The 20,538-nt window shown below is 38.3% G+C and overlaps 1 protein-coding gene across 1 annotated transcript in view; it reads right to left on the reverse strand.

Annotated features, from left to right (window-relative positions):
- The window catches only part of RGL1 (ral guanine nucleotide dissociation stimulator like 1), a 257,439-nt gene that overhangs the window by 162,515 nt on the left and 74,386 nt on the right, over positions 1 to 20,538 (reverse strand). The window lies entirely within an intron of this gene.

Raw genomic sequence — 20,538 nt, forward strand, 5'->3', positions numbered from 1 at the left:
CCTTTTTTTTTTTTTTTTAAGTGTATCTGATAAGGATGTTCCACCCACCTAAAACTTTTCCTAGAGAATAAAATCCCAACTCCTTACAATGGCAACCACAGACCTTTATGTCTGGCTTCCCCACTTCCCTTCTTCCGCCACACTCAGCTGCATCCTCAGCCACTGTTCCAGCCATTTGAAGATATGTATGGATCTCAAATATATCTAGTACCCTTAGCCTTTGTTTGTGACATCTCCTCCCACCCCTGCTCCAAGAGAATAAAGACCTTTCCTCCTTGGTTAGTCTCCCTATATACTTTGGACAGATTTCTATTGTGCCTCCTGTTACACTTTATTATATTTCTTTGCTTTCAACTCTATTTCTACCTTTTGGTCTTTTAAGCATCTTGACACTAGAGATGGTGTCATATATAAATACTAGACAGATGTTTGATGAATTCGCTAATTCAGTAAATCATGAGAATCCAGAGAAAATGAGACAACAGATCCAATATATTCAAATAACAGATGTGAAAGTCAAATGGCCTCTTTTCTTTCACTTTTTTATGGATTTAGTGGGCTGTATGCTCTTCATAAGGAAGAGCCACGTCTAACGTTCATCATGCATCCCCGAGCAGCTGATAGTGCAAGCTGAAATTGCTCATTAGTTAACGACAGACTAGTTTTCATGGAAATGTCTTCAAGGAATTAAGCATGTCTGCAAAAAGCAGGTCTTATGCTCACATAACCTACTGTCCAAATAAAAGTAAACAGAAATCGGCCTTGATAAGACGAGTAGGGTTGATTGACCAAGGATTTGAGAAAAGCATCTTCTGCAGTAGACTACTTCTCTGCCTCACATACTCCACCTGGAAGCCATGGAAAGCAAGCCATCTGCTTGCAGAGAGCAGTGATGAGGAAACTGCTAACCAAAACCATCGTGTAATAACGTGGAAACACGGAGCACTGAATACAAACCTACTAGGAACCAGGAAACAAAAGCTTTGTAATTAATGAACAAAGTTCATCTGAGAGGATATGCTAATAAATGATGCTGACACATACATGCAAGGAAATAAACAAAGGAAAGTCATGTGGAGGTTTCAGTCCAAAAAAAGGAAATTAAAATAAACAAGCAAAATGGAAACAGGCCAGATAAGTAGGGAAGGAAATTCCATCATTGTTATTGGAGATAATACTGTAAACAACAAATAATAAATCAAAACAAAGTGGAAAAGCTACATAAAATGGCTTTGGCTGTATCCTTTGCATATCATGGAAACCTAAATGGACAAAACAGGCAAACTACAAAATCTCAGGGTGAACAATGGAACATCTGTAAGCGTAATGTATCCCAGTGACCCCATGGCTTTCACTCCACTGCTGCCCACAGCTGCTTTCTCATCGTTAGAGTGTGGGTGAGAGTTGGCAAATTTTCAGTGTCGGAGACTGAACTCTACTGTGTACTGACTTCCCACAGATTGTTTCTTGTCCTGTTTGGGAAGAAGATGCAATTCTGGGTTTTAAACCATTACAAAGCACTGGGTAACTGAGGATGGAAGCAGAGAGGCAGCCAGCTCCTAGGAGGCTCTTCAAGCATTTTGAGATCCTTCACCCCATCTGAGACTTGAGGTCTTTTCACCCATCCTCAGTATATCTCCTCACTCATTAAAAAAAAAAAAAAAAAAGACCATATATGCAACATATATTGAGCTCCCGTTGCACACCAGCCACTGTGCTAGGATTTTTTGCATTATCTCTACTCCATATAATAACCCCGTAAGATAGACTTCACCATTTTACGGCAATGAAAAATTAGATACAATGCATCTAATATACTGGTAGAAAGTCATAGAGTTCCTAAGTTTGTGCTTTCTCTCCTAGGCCACTTCAGCAGAACTTCAACCCTCACCCTCCACCCAACCATCACTGGTAGAATGAGACCTCCCTCTCCTGCCCTTTCCCCCACGGATTAGAGCTAAAGTGTCAGTGTCTTAGCTAACTGGTCCAATGGTAGCCACTTAAGAGATGGTCACATCTGATGAGTACCCAGGTAAAAGTGGAAAAGATACAGAGAGGGAAACATCCTGGAAAAAAACAGATCATTCCTTTTTCTTCTTACTCCCATCCCAACTTCTTTTTTTATGAACTAATCTCTAAATCCAACATGGGGCTCCAATTCACAACCCTGAGATTAAGAGTCACAAGCTCTACCAACTGAGCCACTGGGCATCCCACCCCCATCTCAACTTCCGACCAGGGCAGGCTTTATAGGTGTGACCATGCTCAGAAGAGCCCTATGTTTGATTGAATGCTTTATCATTGCCTTGAACCTTTTAATTTTTGGACAAAGAGCCCTACATTTTCATTTTGCACTAGGCCCCCAAATTATATAGACAATCATGCTGCTGATCCACCTTTTTCCTCTTCAAATCTAAAGTTCCACTCCATACCTTCTTTAAACAGTTCATACATTTATAGGTTTCCAATTTACCTAAAGTGAGCTGGAAGTCTGTAGAGTGGGGCCGTTTTTCATCAGAATTAAAACAAGAGGCATATGTAAACCCTCTACCTCTGACACGCTGCATATCTTAGAGTTGAACTCCTGCCTTACTTTTAAAAACACATGGTCAAGGCTTACAAGCCACCTTCCATGCAAATACCGCTAATATAAGCCATTCAATGATTAAGATGAAATCACTATAAACCTAAAGGCAGAATCTTCAATTCCACTTAATAGTTGGTCGAAAATATCATAAGCCTATGAGCTTTTTTGGAACTCAGTTTTGCAAAAGTGTCATCCTAAAATACTTGATACCCAAAACAAACAAAACAATCTTTAAACCACTGGATGATGACATCACTCTAAGTTTGAGATGGAGTGGAGAAAAGCAGCTGTATGAATCTAAAGGCAAATATCTGGTCAGAGAGCAGAGAGAAGCAAAACTGAGCTGAAATTTTTAAAAAGAAAATTGCTGGAGCAATGCCTTTTCTAATTGTAAAAGGGTCATGACGGTAAACTGTCTCTACTTCATGAAACAGGAAAGTGAAATAAGAAGAGGGAAGACAAGTCTGGTGCAATGGAAGGCAGATGCTTTCACTTGGCGCTGAGAAACAATTTGCAGATGAGAAAAGCCATGTGAGGGTTCCAGAGGTCACTTTGCTTCAAATCCTAGAGCCCTAATTTTCCCACCAAAGCCAAAACACGTTGCGTTGTGTTGTGTTTTGTTTCGTTTTGTTTCCGGTTTGGTTAAATTCAAAGATCATTCTAACCAATACTTACAAATCATAATTGTCTTATAAGAAATTGACAGCGGTTACAAGTTGGTGAAAATAACTTGTCATTATAATTATATAAATAATCAAAAAATAACCACATGATTATTATCAATGAGAAAGTAGGCATTTCCTTACATTAACTTCTTTACATTTTGTGCTTTTAAGGTCTGTATTTTTCCTTTAAAATATTTACTATACTATGCTGATAGTAAAATATAGATATAGTATGTAATACCATTTTTCCCATTCCTTCAAAAGTAATCACTGACTGGAGGTCATAACATTTTCTATGGTCATAACAAGGGACCCAGTTGATGGCTCCATATCCTAAACAGTCATTAAGTGCCAAAAGCAAATAAGCACCCCCTCAGCGGCTAATCTTAAAAACATAAATACTAAATGATAATCTAAAAACATAAAAATTTGCCATTACTAGTGTCTGTTCTCGCCATTTGATAAAAATTATCCGTATTTCTCATGGATACAAACTTTCTGAAGCATGGCTTTAAAAATAAGGGCTAGGGCACAATTTCACTGAAAGCTGTATTTATTTTACTAATCCCCTTGCCAGACTTTGTTTGATAAGTCAATCTCTACTTTATTGAATTTGACTTTCCCTCCTATCTCAGTAAATAATATATGAGACATCCCTCTAAACCATTATCTTTTTCCTTCCCTCTCTTCCTTACATATTTTTGGAAGGGAATATTCAGAACCTATTTAATATTCAGAACCTTACTGGAATAGTTTGGTGTTTCTAGCCTTTATCTATTAGGGCCCTGCTTCTCTTCTGCCCCTACAGATTCCCTCACAGGCATTAATAATACAGTATCTCTACTTTATTCCCTTTACACACATAAACCCTTGCTCTGCCTGAAGAAATCTTCTGATTTTGTAACTTGATTCAGATTTCTTCTAATCTTGAAAATGTCTGGTATTTGCCCTGTTCCAGTCTTTTCCCATGATTACTTGAGTTTCTGCTCTTTCTTTCCTCCTACTTCTCCTTTCTCCCATCTTCATTCTTCTTCCTAATGAGCTCATGACCTATCCAGATAAGACAGGTTTCTTTATCTGTGATTATCGCCAACTCTTCCACCTGAAAGTCTATGTATCAAGAACAGTCTTTGCATTTTAGTTTTATTTAAAGGGTTCAGAATGGCATAGTACCAAGTACACTGGAATTCTAGTCAGAAGACTGTTGTTCAAATCATAAGATTACAGTAAGTCCTCTACGTAATCCTTGGGCAAACCATTTCACTGTTCTCAGCCTCAGTTTCCTCATCTTTAACATGAATAAATAGACTATAAGACTGCTGAGACCTCCTACTGATATCAAATAAAGTACTCACCTCCCCCCAAATGTGGAAAACAAAACTAATATACATTGAAGTATTTTTCTAGAACTGAGGGATTTATACTACCAAACATAATGGTGGAAAGTTCTGATTTCTATGGGCCACTCACATATTATACTTATTCCTACATGATGCATGCATTCACCACTCAGAAGTCAAACAAACAGTATGATGTTATCATAGCCCCATGGCATTCGTGGATTTAACACCTGAGGTGTGACTCTTTAAGAACAACTCGAAATCCTCTGACATGTAGTCAACTCTAAGTTTGCTGAGGCTTTGTAACGTTGATGTTTGGGTGAGCTCAACAATGCTTAGCATTCAAATCCTGGCTCGGTGGCAGACTTCTCTAATCATGATTGCTGTTGTGGGATTCATAAACTGGGGCATCCAAGAAGGTCTTAAAGATACAGCCTTCCTAGTTGTGGGGTGCATCATAGTGGTCCTTTCCTTCTGAAAACACAGACAAAAGCATCTGTCTAGAATCTAGGATTTCCATGCAGAAATGGAAACTGGAGCACAGAGAGACACCAGACAGGAAGAACTCCAGGGAGCCATGGCATACAGAGATTTCTAGCGCTGAGCAGCATTCGTCCTGGGGAAGCAGGCACATCAGATTGCTTCAAAGGAATACTGAAGGTCGGTTGTGTTTGAAGGGACAGTTTATGACAACGTATTAGAAGGGAAACAGATCTTCGTTATCTCCTCCTCTCTGGAAAATCAAGAGCATTCTAGTCTCAATTAGGCAACTCACTTATATTCTGCATATTGCTTTCTTTTGCTCTTCTCAATTTACTCTGGTCTCCCCTGCAGGACTGCCAGCTCTTTGAGAGAAAGACTGGCCATAAATGCATCAGATTCCTTCAATGTTTTAAAAAAGCTCAATCACCCTTGCAAAAAAATTTTTTTTTATTTTCCTTCCATTAAGAAAAAAACAACACTTCACTGGAATAACAGTTTAAGCATTTACTATTATGATGTATTTTGGAACAAATGTCAATCATTGGGCAACCATTTTCAAAGGAATTTTAATTATGTGCTGTCTTACTGAATACTGAGCAAGGTTGCACAACACTCTGTGGAATCAGACATGACTTTCTCTGAGAGCAACTGTCTCCTGTTAAATGTAGACAATTGAAGAAGTGCAAGACATTCCTGCTTCATTCAAGTTGATAGTTTTTAAAGGCTGGTCCAACTGCGCTTCAGGCTTGGTGTGCTACCCTCCCCCCCGCCCCGCCCCGACACATACACACACTGATAGTACTTGGCAGAAGTTTTTAATAATAATTCAGAAAAAAGAAAAAAAGAAAAACCCCAGACAGGGTTTGTACTACCCTTGTGAACCTCCCTGGAGAAATGCTGCTCTTTGCTCAGCAATTCCTGCTCAGCACAGAAAGCCGACACAAGGAAAACAGCTGGGCTCCCTTCCTGGTCTCCATTCAGTGTGGGCAGTCTGGAAACAGATCTGCAGAGGCAGACGTGGGGGAGGGAGGGAGCATACCTAAACAGAATAGAGGCTGAGATCATGAAGAATCCCTCAGCATTGTAAGAGAGACAGAGAGAATTCTAAGAGGCTGAGTTTTTTATGGCCCGCGTTTTTAGGACAATAAAAGCTCAGCAATTATGTTGCTTGAAAGTTTAAAATAAGATGAAATCGTAAATCACATGACGGTCCCAAGCTCCAACATTTCACAATTCTGTGGACTCCAGCTTCAACTGGCTGAATGCGGGCAAAATGCAAAAACCATCAGGGGAGCACCCCAGTCACAGGCTAATTTTTATCTTCGAGTCAAAGGAAGTCAGACTGATTCAGACCAGAGCCATCCTTTAGGTACCAATGGTACCAATAGCAATTCCACAGCAATGTGGCATTCACCATGCCGGGCACAGGGCTTGCACACAAGCATCTGTTCACCCTAAGAACAACGTAGGGAAAGCTCAGATCCCAAGAGTTTAAGGAACAAGCCCTAGAGTTTCTGTCAAGCTGTCCTGCTCCCAGAGCTGTGTCTTTACCGCCGTACAGACAGCCACACTTGAATCGTTAATATTCCACTTACAAAACCATGTCAGGTAAATGGTGAAAAACCTGAATTCCCAGGAATCTGAGGTCTTGAAAGGATGCAGAGTAATGCAAAAATCTGAAGATACAACATTCAGGGAAGGAAGTCTGTTGAGTTTATCAGTTAACACACAAAATCATTTTAACTGACTTCCAAGTAGATTGGCCTTTCCACATCTCAGGTTAAAGAGCAGTCTGTTCTCAATCTTTTACTTTACCAAAAACAGAAGTCTAATCTATTTAATTACAGTCACTTTACTAGGCTATAGGATAATGGCAGGTCCCGATGGGGCAGGGGTGGGGGGAGGGCGGGAAATCTCTTTCAAGAAAACACTTCTGGGAGAGGCATGCACAGTGAACTGGCACTAGGCCAATCCTTATTCTCTTTCTCAGTCTCTAAGCAGCAAGGACACCATGACTTTTACATATACCATATATTCTTTCTTTTTCCCATATATTCTTAATTACAACTTTTCTTTCATTAGATCAGATAACATCTTGCCCCACACAGATGACTCTGATTAGTTTCACATAGCAATAGTTAAATCTAGTTGGTACTGCTAAATACCCAGACACCAATTTGCTAGACTCACTAGGTACAAGAAGCTTTATCATCAGGGCAGCATCTTCATTTTCATCTAACTATGTTGTTCCTTCCCTGATCTTGACCTCTTAAATTGGCATAAATACCCATAAGTGATGCTAAGACCAAAGGAATGGGTCCAATGTTCATCCAGCATGGGAGAGGGAGGGATCTGTGTGCCTTGTGTTAGGGAGAGTTCTCCCACTGGTTCGCATTTTTTACTTTCTTCCCAGCTTTTTTGATCTGTACCCACGATATAACATGGTAAACCTATCCCATGTGGGATCAAAAACTCAATGACCCAGATGTACACAGAAACATTAAAGAGACAATGGCATGGAGGAGAAACCACTAGAGATGTTGCTTCCTGAGTCTTGGCTCTTGCATAGATCTTGTGGGCTTATCCCCTGGTGACCCGTGTGCCTTGAGCAAACACAACAAAAAGTCAAAGCCATATCTTATAGAATTCTAAGAAACCTTCCCCAAAGGCTTGAGCTTGCCATGGCATAATGACATTTTCATCAGTAAATACAGCTACGTTGGTCATGGTTCATGCATATTGGAAAAGATGCCATCGTTACTTTCAATAATTTTCATTCAATATTTTCAACTGTTTTCAAATAGTCTTTTAGCAAACTCTATAAGGACACTCAACTTCTCTATTTCTTCCGTGGTGTATATTGTGTGTGTGTGTGTGCTTGTTTGCTTTTGTTTTTTGTTTTTTGTTTCTGTCTCATGTCAAGCTCTGTAAATTTACACCATAGACAAATAGTCCTGCATTTGTGTGTGTATGTGTTGGCCGAGAGGCATCTATTGAATTAAGTCATTAAGTCATTAAGGATAGAACCCTCACATTATTTTGCAGTGAAACAACAGATCTTAAGCCTAGATGAGACAACTGAAAACCAAATCCCAAACAAATTTCCAAACATAGTTGAAAACGGCTCTGCATAGCAACGAGTCAGGAGTATTTTCAACTCAGCCTGCAGAGAAGGCCTTGCTGGAATGGATTAAATAGTCACTGAATTCGAACCTACTTTTTCTTTAAAATTGCAAATATTCCTAGCACAGCCAAGCCTGGATTTCTCATCAGGCCTGCAGAATAGCACCAGCCACCCGTCACAGTCTTTTCAAAGGCTGCATGAAATGCCTTGTATACATCTGCAGGGTTTCTGTGTTTGATCCCAGATTACGTTTTCGCTGAGGTTAAGGGTTAGAGCCTTGACAGATGTGGCCGTGGTCTGATTGGCCCATTTTGTCAGCCCTTTTACATACACATACAGCATGTGATAGCCAAATTTGTGAAACGTCTCCATTTTGATACCAACAAATGAGGGGTGGAAGGAATGTGGGGCTTGAGACCTCCGTCAGGTGTCGATTTTCATGTCAGAGCCACTATGAAATCCACGGCAGCACCTGTCTGAGGAAAAATAGGATCATTTCATTCTGTGTCACCATTTCATTCCAACTGGATTGTAGTTTCTTTTTTTTTTTTTTCTTTTCTTTTTTCCTTCTTAAACTTTCACAGGACTTTTTTCTCATTGCCTTCCTCCATTTTTTTTTTCATTGCCACAGCTTGACCTTGCTATCTCCAATAAACCACAATAGGAACAGAATGAGATTGCATCTTAGATTCAGACCTCTTACCACAATAGCAATTGTGCAAATATACTTAGCATCCCTGGTGTCCTAGCTGAGGGGTCAATGGGCCAATGCGACTTACTGCAGTGAGATGGCAAACTTCCAGGGAATATGAGGGTCAAGTTGCTTCAACCCCACTTGGCATCATGCTACCCAAAGGAGGAGAAGGGAAGTTCCTAACATTTTATTTAGCTATAGACTAATCATTGTGCCAGGTGTGTATGAGGCAGGGACACAAAAGATAAATAAACATATGTGTTCCTTCTATCGGCCTACATGCTGGGACTTCTTAATCCAAACCACTGCAAAGTCTATAATCATATGAAGAGAAAAAGAAATATTTTGGGACACCTGCGTGGCTCAGTCAGTTAAGCATCTGACTCTTGATTTCAGCTCCACTGTTTGTGAGATGGACCCCTGTGTCAGGCTCTGAACTGGCAGCCTGCTTAGGATTCTCTCTCTCTCTCTCTCTCTCTCTCAACCTCTCCCTCTCCCTCTGCCCCTCCCCTGCTCACATGTGTGCACCCATTCTCTCTTTTTCCCTCTCTCAAAATAAATAAATAAACATTGTTTTTAATATTTCAAAATGATAGGCTACATCTCACTGATACATTTCAAAATGAAAGGATAAGTGTCAGACATGCACAAGTGTGTTACAGCAAGAGCTCTGGGAGTTGAGTATTAATTCCCCATTAGAGGACACTGACACTCAGCAAAGTTGAGTGAACTGGCCAACATCACACAACAGAATGCAAATTTGAAAACAGATCTGTCTGACTCAGAACACAGCTTCCCTTTCCATTCTGTCATGGCCTTTCAAAAATTCCACAGAACTGTGGCCCTGTTAAATCTCGGCCTCGTGACTTCAATGCTTAAAGAGAAATACTAACTCTTTGCACTCAGGTAGCAGAGGAAGAGCTAAGAGGGGTCTCTGAAATTTATGTTTCCTTATCTACACTTCCTTATCTACCAGGCCGAGAGTTAGCTTCTTCCTCCCTCCTTTTGTGTCCACTTTGCCAACTCTTCCACTTTCTCATGGGGCCCCAGCACTGCCCTTCCAGGGCTAACTAAACAATTATTTCCCTATATTTAAAAACTGGCAGTGCTTTGGACTCTGTGTCTCCCTCTCTCCCTGCCCCTCCCCTGCTCACGCTCTGTCACTGTCTCTCAAAAAAATAAAATAAAGCATTAAAAAAAATTTTTTTAAAAAGTGGCAGAAAACAGAAGCAAAAAATTGACATTGTCAGTTCTTTCGCTTCTTATTCACATATGTAAATTCTTCTACAAATGTATGGTGATCTGTAAGTCTAATTTTTTTTTGTTAAGACTCTCTTTAGAATAACATATGGAACCTATTACAGTACTCACTGACTCCTTCATTTTTGCTTCTGCTCTGGAGGGTGATGGGTTTAGGATTTACAGCTCAAGTAAATGCCATTCTTGGGTTCATTGCCCCAATTTGATTGCGGTTGACATTGATTCTGGATACCAGAGAGATTTTAATGGCTAACTTTATTGTAGACTGAACAAATGATTTACATGCCAGTGAAGCTTAAGCTGGCTCAGAATCTCAACTTCTATATGCTCACTCCATATCTACACTTCAGTCTGGACCACAAGACAATCTGGCGTGTTCGTCTTTTATTCTTTTGTGTGGCCTACAAAGGAACCCCAAGCTAGTTACTTTAGAAGTATAACATCTTGAGAAGGCTGAAGTATAGTGAAATCAGTCCAAATAATTTTGAGGTCTTACTTAGGAAATCAGTGCACTGATCAAGTCAGTCTAGAAATCTGTCAACAGGCTGCCTGGGTGAAGGTTGATTTAATCTGTCTCCCTCTGTTTCCTTGCCACAGACCTCCAGAGTTGTTTAGATTCTACTCCAGTTCCTACTGGACCAATTCATCAAGAATAAGTGCTGTATTCCCTAAATTAAAATCTGGCAACACTAGCCTTCCACGTATAACAGGCTGTCATAGCTGGTCTCACATAACCAAAAAGGAAATTGAAATAGAAAGGCAGGACTTTAGATATACTCAAGGAACACATTAGCAGTGACATCAATTTTAAATATAAGAGTCCCTGAGGCTTTTAGTTTGAGCCACTGAGCCAATCTAACACTCTCCTTTTTCCCACCCTTACCTCAGGGAGAAGTGGGAGTGAAGAAAATAAACTATACTCCTTCATGATCCTCTCTGCGGGGCCAGACCTCGTACACACTTTCCTCTGGGTCCAGCTTGGGACTTCTAGTAGACAGCCCCTATCTCTCTGTCTCAGCCAGTTTGTAATGGGGAAGTTAATTTGCATCACAGGCAAATTTTGTGCCAAAACAGTTAAAATCTTGCTCTATTTAAATTATAATGACCTTCTAGGGCTATGCACACAGATATTGAGAAAGTTTCACAATGTTGCTCATAGCGAGTAATGAAACGACTTATATACCTGTTCCAAAAAGAAAAAAAAAAAAGATCCAGAAAGAAAGAAGGAAAGAAGGATCAGTGAGATCCCCCAAGGTGAGAAAGATCCACCCCTTCTCTAGTCCACGATGCTCCTGGTGAGCCTGACAAGAGCAACTGCACGCACCCCACTTATTACCCAAGACTATGCACTGATGTGCAGAAAAAAAATTACAATTCGATTTATATGTTTATCTCATCTTGTCTTTGCTTTTCCATTTTGCACATGTTCTATAATACATAGAAATGTTAGAATAGCAGTGCATACATACAATTTATAAGTAATTGTATACATACTGAAGGCTATTCAAAAATATTGCACTGAGAACATATTCGAAGTCACTGCCTTCCACAAATACAGCATCTGCTTCCATACCCTGAACTACTGTAATAGCCATTTAAGTTTTTTGTGTCCTAGGAAAGGTTTGCCTCTGCGAAGGTTACAAAATTTCTTTTAGAAGTTTTATAGTTTTAGCAATTACATTTCGGATTATGATCCAGTTGAAGTTAATCTTTGTGTGTGATAAACTAACAGTTGGCGTCTTTGTTGAAAATCAGTTGACCATACAGACAGGAGTCTACTTTTGGACCCTTTATTGTGTTTCATTGATCTATGTGCCTGAACTTACACCAATAACACACTGTCTTGATTAACCTTAGCTTTATAGTAGGTGTTGAAATGAGTAAGTGTAAATCCTCTAACTTTATTCTTCTTTTCCAAAATTGTTTTGGTTATTCTAGGCATTTAGATTTTCATATAAATTTTAGAATCAGCTTGGAAATTTCTACAAGAAAGCCTGCTGGGATTTTTATTGGGATTTCATTGAATCTATAACTCAATTTGGAGAGAAATGACATTTTAATAATACCGACTCTATAGCAATATTGATTTTACTGGGATTTCATTGAATCTAAAAATCAATTTGGAGAGAATTGAAAGTATAACAATACTAAGTCTTCCCAGCTATAAACATAGTAAATCAATCCATTTAGGTTTTAATTTCTCACAGAAATATTTCTAGGTTTTTTATTATTATTTTTTTGTTTGTTATTTATTTTTGAGAGAGAGACAGAATGAGGGCAGGGGAGGGGGAGAGAGAAGGGGAGACACAGAATCCGAAGCAGGCTCCAGGCTGTGAGCTGTCAGCACAGAGCCTGACACAGGGCTTGAACCCACGAACTGCGAGATCATGACCTGAGCTGAAGTCGGACATATAACCAACTGAGCCACCCAGGCGCCCCAGTATTTCTAGTTTTCAGGGTAGAGGTTTCACATATTTCATGTTTTTGGATGCTACTGCAAATGATACTGTCTTATTTTTTATTCCAATTTCTACTTGTTCATTGCTAATACACAGAAATGCAATTGATTTTATATCCTGAGATCCTGCTAAAATTACTTATTATTCTAGCAGGGTTTTTTTGCAGATTAGTGAGGATTTGCAGCATGCTTGATCATGTCATCCACGAACACAGATAGTTCTACTTGCTGCTTTCTAAATTATGTAGCTTTTATTTCTTTTCCTTGTCTTATTGCACTGGTAAGAATGCCCAGTACAATGTTGACTAGAAGTAAAGAGAGTGAATGAACATCCTTATCTTGTTCTTGATCTCAGGGACAATCATTCAGGTTCCACCAGTAATATGTTAGCAATAATTTGGGTTTTTTTAACAGCTTTATTGAGATATAATTCACATCCCACAAAATTCAACCATTTAAAGTACACAATTCATGGGTGCCTGGGTGGCTCAGTCAGTTAAGCATCTGACTTCAGTTCAGGTCAAGATCTCATGGTTCGTGGGATCGAGCTCCATGTCAAGCTCTATGCTGACAGCTCAGAGCCTGGAGCCTGCTTCAGATTCTGTGTCTCCCTCTCTCTTTCTCTGCCCCTCTCCTGCTCATGCTCTCTCTCTCTCTCTCTCTCTCTGTCTCACAAAAATAAATAAAATGTTAAAAAGTTAAATCAAAATAAAGTACACAATTCAACAGCTTTAGTATATTCATAGAGGTGTGCAATCATCAGACTTTCATCAGACTATGGAGGTTCCTTTTTATTCCTGGTTTGATGGGAGATTATTATTATGAATGGATGTTGAATTTTTTCAAATGCTTTTCTTGTATTGATTGAAATGACATAGAGTTTTTCTCCTCTGTTGTAGTAATAAGATGAGCTAAATTAATTTTTAATGTCAGTCAACCTTGTATTCCTGGGATAAATACCATTTAGTCATGATGTATTATGCTTTTTACATATTTCATTTTTGGTTTGCTAACATTTTGCTAAAGATTTGTGATTCATTTTCATGAGGGATATTGGTCAGTAGTTTTCCTGTAATGTTTTTGTCTGGCATTGATATCAGGATAATGCAAGCCCCATAAAATGAGATGAGAATTATTTCTCCTGCTATATTTTCAAGACAACTTTATGTGTGATTGGTGGATTTTCTACATTGGAAGGTCGATGCAATTCACCAGTTAAGTCATCTGGGCCCACAAATTTCTTTCTGGGAAGGTTTCTGATTGTGAATTAATGTCTTTAATTGATATTCAGATTTCCTATTGGTTTCTGAAATAATTTTGCTTTTCAAAGAATTTGTCCATTTTATACAAGTTGTGCTCTCTGGCATCAAGTTGTTTATAATATCCCATTAGTTACCCTTTTAATGTGTGTCAAATCTTAGAGATACCCCCCTTTTCACTACTGATATTGGTAATATTGGTGTCCTTTTTGTTTCTTGATCAGTATAGCCAGAGGTTTACTCATTATGTTGATCTTTTCAAAGAATCAACTTTTGATTTCATTGATGTTCTTTATTATGTTTTTGTTTTCTATTTCATTGTATTATTATTTGTTTCCTGGTGATTTGGGGCTTAATTTGCTCCCATATCTCTATCTTTTTAAAATTTTTTTAATATTTATTTATTTTTGAGAGAGAGAGAGAGACAGAGTGTGAGCAAGGGAGGGGCAGAGAGAGAGGGAGACACAGAATCTGAAGCAGGCTTCAGGCTCCGAGCTGTCAGCACAGAGCCCAACATGGGCCTTGAACTCATAAAACATGAGATCATGACCTGAGCCAAAGTTGGACGCTTAACTGACTGAGCCACCCAGGCGCCCCTCCTATATTTCTATCTTAAGATGGAAGCTCAGACTATTGCTCTTAGAGTTGTATCCTTTTGTAATATAAGCTTTTAAATCTATAGATTTCCCTTTAAGATTCATTTCACTAGATAATGCAAGTTATCTTTACAGTTCAGCCCAAAATATCTTCCAGCTTTTGTGTAATTTCTTCTTTAAACTATGTATTATTTAAAATCATGCTGCTTAATTTCCAAATGTTTTGAGATTTTCCAGGTATCTTTCTATTACTTATTTCTAATTTAATTTATTGTGATCAGAGAACATACTACATACGATTTCAATCATTTAAAATTTCTGGAGACTTTTTAATGACTGAGCATAAGGTCTATCTTGGTAAATGTTCCATGGGTATTAGAAAAGAATGTGTATTTTGTGTTTGCTGTGTGGAATGTTCTATAAATGTCAATTAGATCACACTGATTAAAATGTCATTTAAATCTTCCATATCCCTGTTTGTTTTCCATCTGCTTTTTCTATCAATTACTGAAAAGAGTGCTGAAAACTGCAACTATAATTGTAGATTTGTCTTTTTCTTTTTTCAGACCTATTGGTGTTTCACACATTTTGAAGTCAGTTATTAGGTGGATAAACATTTAGAATTGTTATGCCTTCTTAACTGACCCCTTTATCATTGTGAAATATCCCTGGTAATATTCCTATTCTGAAGTCTATTTTTTCTATTAATGTAGCTAAAACACCTTTATCTTTTCCCAACTTTTCCTTTTAAATCTGTGTCTTTATATAGAGACAAATTTGTATAATTGGGGGTTTTACCATCTAATCTAACAATCTGGCTTTTTGTTGCAAAATTTACACCATTTACATTTAATGAAATTACTGATATGATTGTGTTTAAATCCACCATCTTGTTATTATTTAGCTATTTATCTCATACATTCTTTGTTTTTCTTCTCATCTTCCTGCTTTCTTTTTCTATCTTTTAATTCCATTTTATCACCACTGTTGGTTTGTTTAACTATATCTCTTTATTTTCTAAAAGTTCATCCAGGATTTACAATATGCACCCTTATCTTATTTCTGTCTATCTTAAAATAATATCATACTGGCTCATATACAATGTAAGAATACTGTGAAAATATACCTCCATTTCCCTATCTTGTCCTTTATGCTACTGTCATACATTTTGCTTTTTCATGTTATAAATCCCAAATACATTATTATTATTGCTTGAGGCAGTTAATTATCTTTTAAGAAATTTTCAAATAATAAAAAAAACTTCTTGATATTTACCCCCACATTTTCATATTCCTTTATGTAGATTCACATTTTCTGCAGGTATCATTTTCCTTCTGCCTGAAGAACAATATACGGTATCTTGTAGTGCAGATCTGCTGGCCACAAACTCCTATAGCTTCTTTTGTCTGAAAAAAGCTTTTATTTTATCTTCATGTTTTACAGGTATTTTCACTGGGTCTATAATTCTAGGTTGACAAAATTCTGTCCAGCACTTTAAGAATATACAGTATCTTCTGACTTGCATAATTTCTGAAGAAACGTCTATTAAAATTCTTTTTAAAATTTATTTATTTATTTATTGAGGTGGGGGGGAGAGAGAGCGCACATGAGCAGGGCACAGGTAAAGAAAGAGGGAAACAGAGATCCCAAAGAGACCCCATGCCACCAGCACAGAGCCTGATACAGGGCTCAAACCCACAAACTGTGAGATCATGACCTCAGCCAAAACCAAGAGTTGGTCGCTTAACTGACTGAGCCACCCAGGCTCCCCAAGTCTATTGTAATTCTTATCTTTTGTTTCTCTACATATAATGTCTCGTTTTCCTCTATCTACCTTTAAGATTCTTCTCAGAAACAGTAGTATGCTGTGGTTTGATTATGAGGTTCTTGGTGTGGTTTTTGTAGTATGTATTTTGCTTGTGTATGTTTGCTGAGTTCCTCTGATCTATTAGTTTATAATTTTCATAAAATTTAGAAAATATTTGGTAATTATTTCCTTAAATACTATTTCTGTTCTTTTTTTCTCCTCTCTTGCTTTCATAATTCTAGTTTACATGTTAATCAATTTGGTATTTCCCCACAGGTCTGTTTTTCTTAATCCTTTTTATCTCTGTATGTAAGTTTCATTTTGGATAAGTTCCATTGCTAGGTCTTAAAGAGGTTCTATTACTTTCTCTTCAACTTCATTTATCTTTTGTTTAATGTCATGTCTGTTCTACTGGTAATCCCTTTATCAAATAAAATTTTCATTTCAGATAAAAGTCGCCTTTAGTTCCTTTTTATGTTTTCCTTCTTTCCGTATCATGTCTGTATTTTCAATTTAATCATTGATCCTATTGGGTGTATTTATAATACCTGTTTCATGTTTTTGTCTGCTAGTTTTATTATCCATCATTTTTAAGCTCGTTGATATTAATTGACTTTTCTCCTGCTTTTTTGTGTGTCTTGCAACTTTTTTTTTAGATGCTAAACATTACAAATTTTGCATTGTTGAGTGCTAGGTTTCGTTTAATTCCTTTTAAAAATGTTGGACACTGCTCTGTCAGGAAATTAAGTCTCTTGTGGATTAGTTTGATTCTTTTCATGCTCATTTTTAAGCTTTTTTAGTGTGAGTCTAGGTTATCCTTTATTCTGTGATATTTTAGCCTCCCAACTAACACTCAAGTTTTACAAGGTCTCTACTAAATGTTCTACATATGGAATAAGGTCTCTCTACTCGTGTTGATAAAAACTCAAATTATTCTTGGTCCTTTGTGACCTCTACAATTGTTCAGCTTACATATACCTAAAAATGTTTCATTGCCAAAAGTTTCACCCTACACTTATTCAGATTTCTGTTTAGTCAAAGACTCAAGGGGACCCATGTTTAGATTTCTGGTGCTCTTTCTTATCATAGCTCCCTCCCTTCCAATATTCTGCCTTAGAAATTCTGGGTGCTTCATCGCCTCTTAGCCTTTTGGCTAAGATCAAGTGTAGTACAAATTCTGGCTGCTTCAGCCCACCTGAAATCTCTGTCTTCTCCAAGTTGAGGGTTGATGGGGGGTGGGAGGGAGGGCAGGGTGGGTGATGGGTATTGAGGAGGGCACCTTTTGGGATGAGCACTGGGTGTTGTATGGAAACCAATTTGACAGTAAATTTCATATATTAAAAAATAAAAAATTAAAAAAAAAAAAAAAAAGAAATCTCTGTCTTCTCAATTCAGCAAACTGCAGGGTTCTGTTTGGTAGGTTATTTTTAGCACTTCATCTGATAGTATTCAACAACCTAATGTTTTTGCTCTTGGGAAATTTGTCTGACCATCAGTCTCAGTTTCTCTAATATTTCATCATCATTGCTGATCTTTTCTCCTTGTACCATGCCCAATAACCTCTTCTCTTTCTGGCTCTTTCCACTTCTCTAAAATGTAGAGATAGTTTTCATACTAGAGTACTACATAGAAGATTTCCAATGACACTAGATGTCTTTCTAAAAAATAGACTCCTCCTTCAAGATTCATCATAATTAGGAAAAAATATTCTACACTGTCTTTATTTTTATTGGAGATGGGCGATTCTTCTTCCCAATCCCCTATGCCCCACACTCCTTCAACAAGATCATCACCGCCACTACTATACAACTAGTCCCAGCCTGCACATAGGTTAATATACAAACTCTTTTCTATAACACCGGTTGCTTAGAACTTGAAATGCATTTTTTAGACATGTTAGAGACTTTTTTTTTTTCAACTTTTTTTTTATTTATTTTTGGGACAGAGAGAGACAGAGCATGAACGGGGGAGGGGCAGAGAGAGAGGGAGACACAGAATCGGAAACAGGCTCCAGGCTCCAAGCCATCAGCCCAGAGCCTGACGCGGGGCTCGAACTCACAGACTGCGAGATCGTGACCTGGCTGAAGTCGGACGCTTAACCGACTGCGCCACCCAGGCGCCCCTGTTAGAGACTTTTTTAAATGGTTTGTTATATGTTAGAAATTCTGTGCAGGATCTATACCAACTCAGGGAGAAATCTTTCTAAGAGAGAAAATAGCTAAGCATGCTCTGAGCACAACTTAATGACTATGGCTTCCACCTGTTCTCTTTTCCCACAAATATTGAGATGCTGCCTCATGAGCACAAAGACCATGGTGTCCTGACATACTTAAACATCATAAAAGCCATTTATGAAAAGCCCACAACTAACATCATCCTCAATGGGGAAAAACTGAGAGCTTTTTCCCTGAGATCAGAAACACGACAGGGATGTCCACTGTCACCGCTGTTGTTTAACATAGTGTTGGAAGTGCTAGCATCAGCAATCAGACAACAAAAGGAAATCAAAGGCATCAAAATTGGCAAAGGTGAAGTTAAGCTTTCACTTTTTGCAGATGACATGCTATTATACATGGAAAGTCAGATAGACTCCACCAGAAGTCTGCTAGAACTAATACATGAATTTAGCAAAGTTACAGGATACAAAATCAATGTACAGAAATCAGTTCCATTCTTATACACTAATAATGAAGCAACAGAAAAACAAATAAAGAAACTGATCCCATTCATAATTGCACCAAGAAGCATAAAATACCTAGGAATAAATCTAACCAAAGATGTAAAAGATCTGTATGCTGAAAACTATAGAAAGCTTATGAAGGAAATTGAAGAAGATATAAAGAAATGGAAAAACATTCCATGCTCATGGATTGGAAGAATAAATATTGTCAAAATGTCAATACTGCCCAAAGCTATCTACACATTCAATGCAATCCCAATCAAAATTGCACCAGCATTCTTCTCGAAGCTAGAACAAGCAATCCTAAAATTCATATGGAACCACAAAAGGCCCCGAATAGCCAAGGTAATTTTGAAGAAGAAGACCAAAGCAGGAAGCATCACAATCCCAGACTTTAGCCTCTACTACAAAGCTGTAATCATCAAGACAGCATGGTATTGGCACAAAAACAGACATAGACCAATGGAATAGAATAGAAACCCCAGAACTAGACCCACAAAAGTATGGCCAACTGATCTTTGACAAAGCAGGAAAGAATATCCAATGGAAAAAAGACAGTCTCTTTAACAAATGGTGCTGGGAGAACTGGACAGCAACATGCAGAAAGTTGAAACTAGACCACTTTCTCACACCATTCACAAAAATAAACTCAAAATGGATGAAGGACCTGAATGTGAGACCGGAAAGCAGCAAAACCCTAGAGGAGAAAGCAGGAAAAGACCTCTCTGACCTCAGCCATAGCAATTTCTTACTTGACACATCCCCAAAGGCAAGGGAATTAAAAGCAAAAATGAACTATTGGGACCTCATGAAGATAAAAAGCTCCTGCACAGCAAAGGAAACAGTCAACAAAATAAAAGGCAACCAACGGAATGGGAAAAGATATTTGCAAATGACATATCGGACAAAGGGCTAGTATCCAAAATCTATAAAGACCTCACCAAACTCCACACCCGAAAAACAAATAATCCAGTGAAGAAATGGGCAGAAAACATGAATAGACACTTCTCTAAGGAAGACATCCAGATGGCCAACAGGCACATGAAAAGATGCTCAATGTCGCTCCTCATCAGGGAAATACAAATCAAAACCACACTCAGATATCACCTCACACCAGTCAGAGTGGCCAAAATGAACAAATCAGGAGACTATAGATGCTGGAGAGGATGTGGAGAAACGGGAACCCTCTTGCACTGTTGGTGGGAATGCAAATTGGTGCAGCCACTCTGGAAAACAGTGTGGAGGTTCCTCAAAAAATTAAAAATAGACCTACCCTATGATCCAGCAGTAACACTGCTAGGAATTTACCCAAGGGATACAGGAGTACTGATGCATAAGGGGCACTTGTACCCCCAATGTTTATAGCAGCACTCTCAACAATAGCCAAATTATGGAAAGAGCCTAAATGTCCATCAACTGATGAATGGATAAATTGTGGTTTATATACACAATGGAGTACTATGTGGCAATAAGAAAGAATGAAATATGGCCCTTTGTAGCAATGTGGATGGAACTGGAGAGTGTGATGCTAAGTGAAATAAGCCATACAGAGAAAGACAGATACCATATGTTTTCACTCTTATGT

The sequence above is a fragment of the Panthera uncia genome, chromosome F1, assembly GCF_023721935.1.
Source record: "Panthera uncia isolate 11264 chromosome F1, Puncia_PCG_1.0, whole genome shotgun sequence".
Taxonomy (NCBI): Eukaryota; Metazoa; Chordata; class Mammalia; order Carnivora; family Felidae; genus Panthera; species Panthera uncia.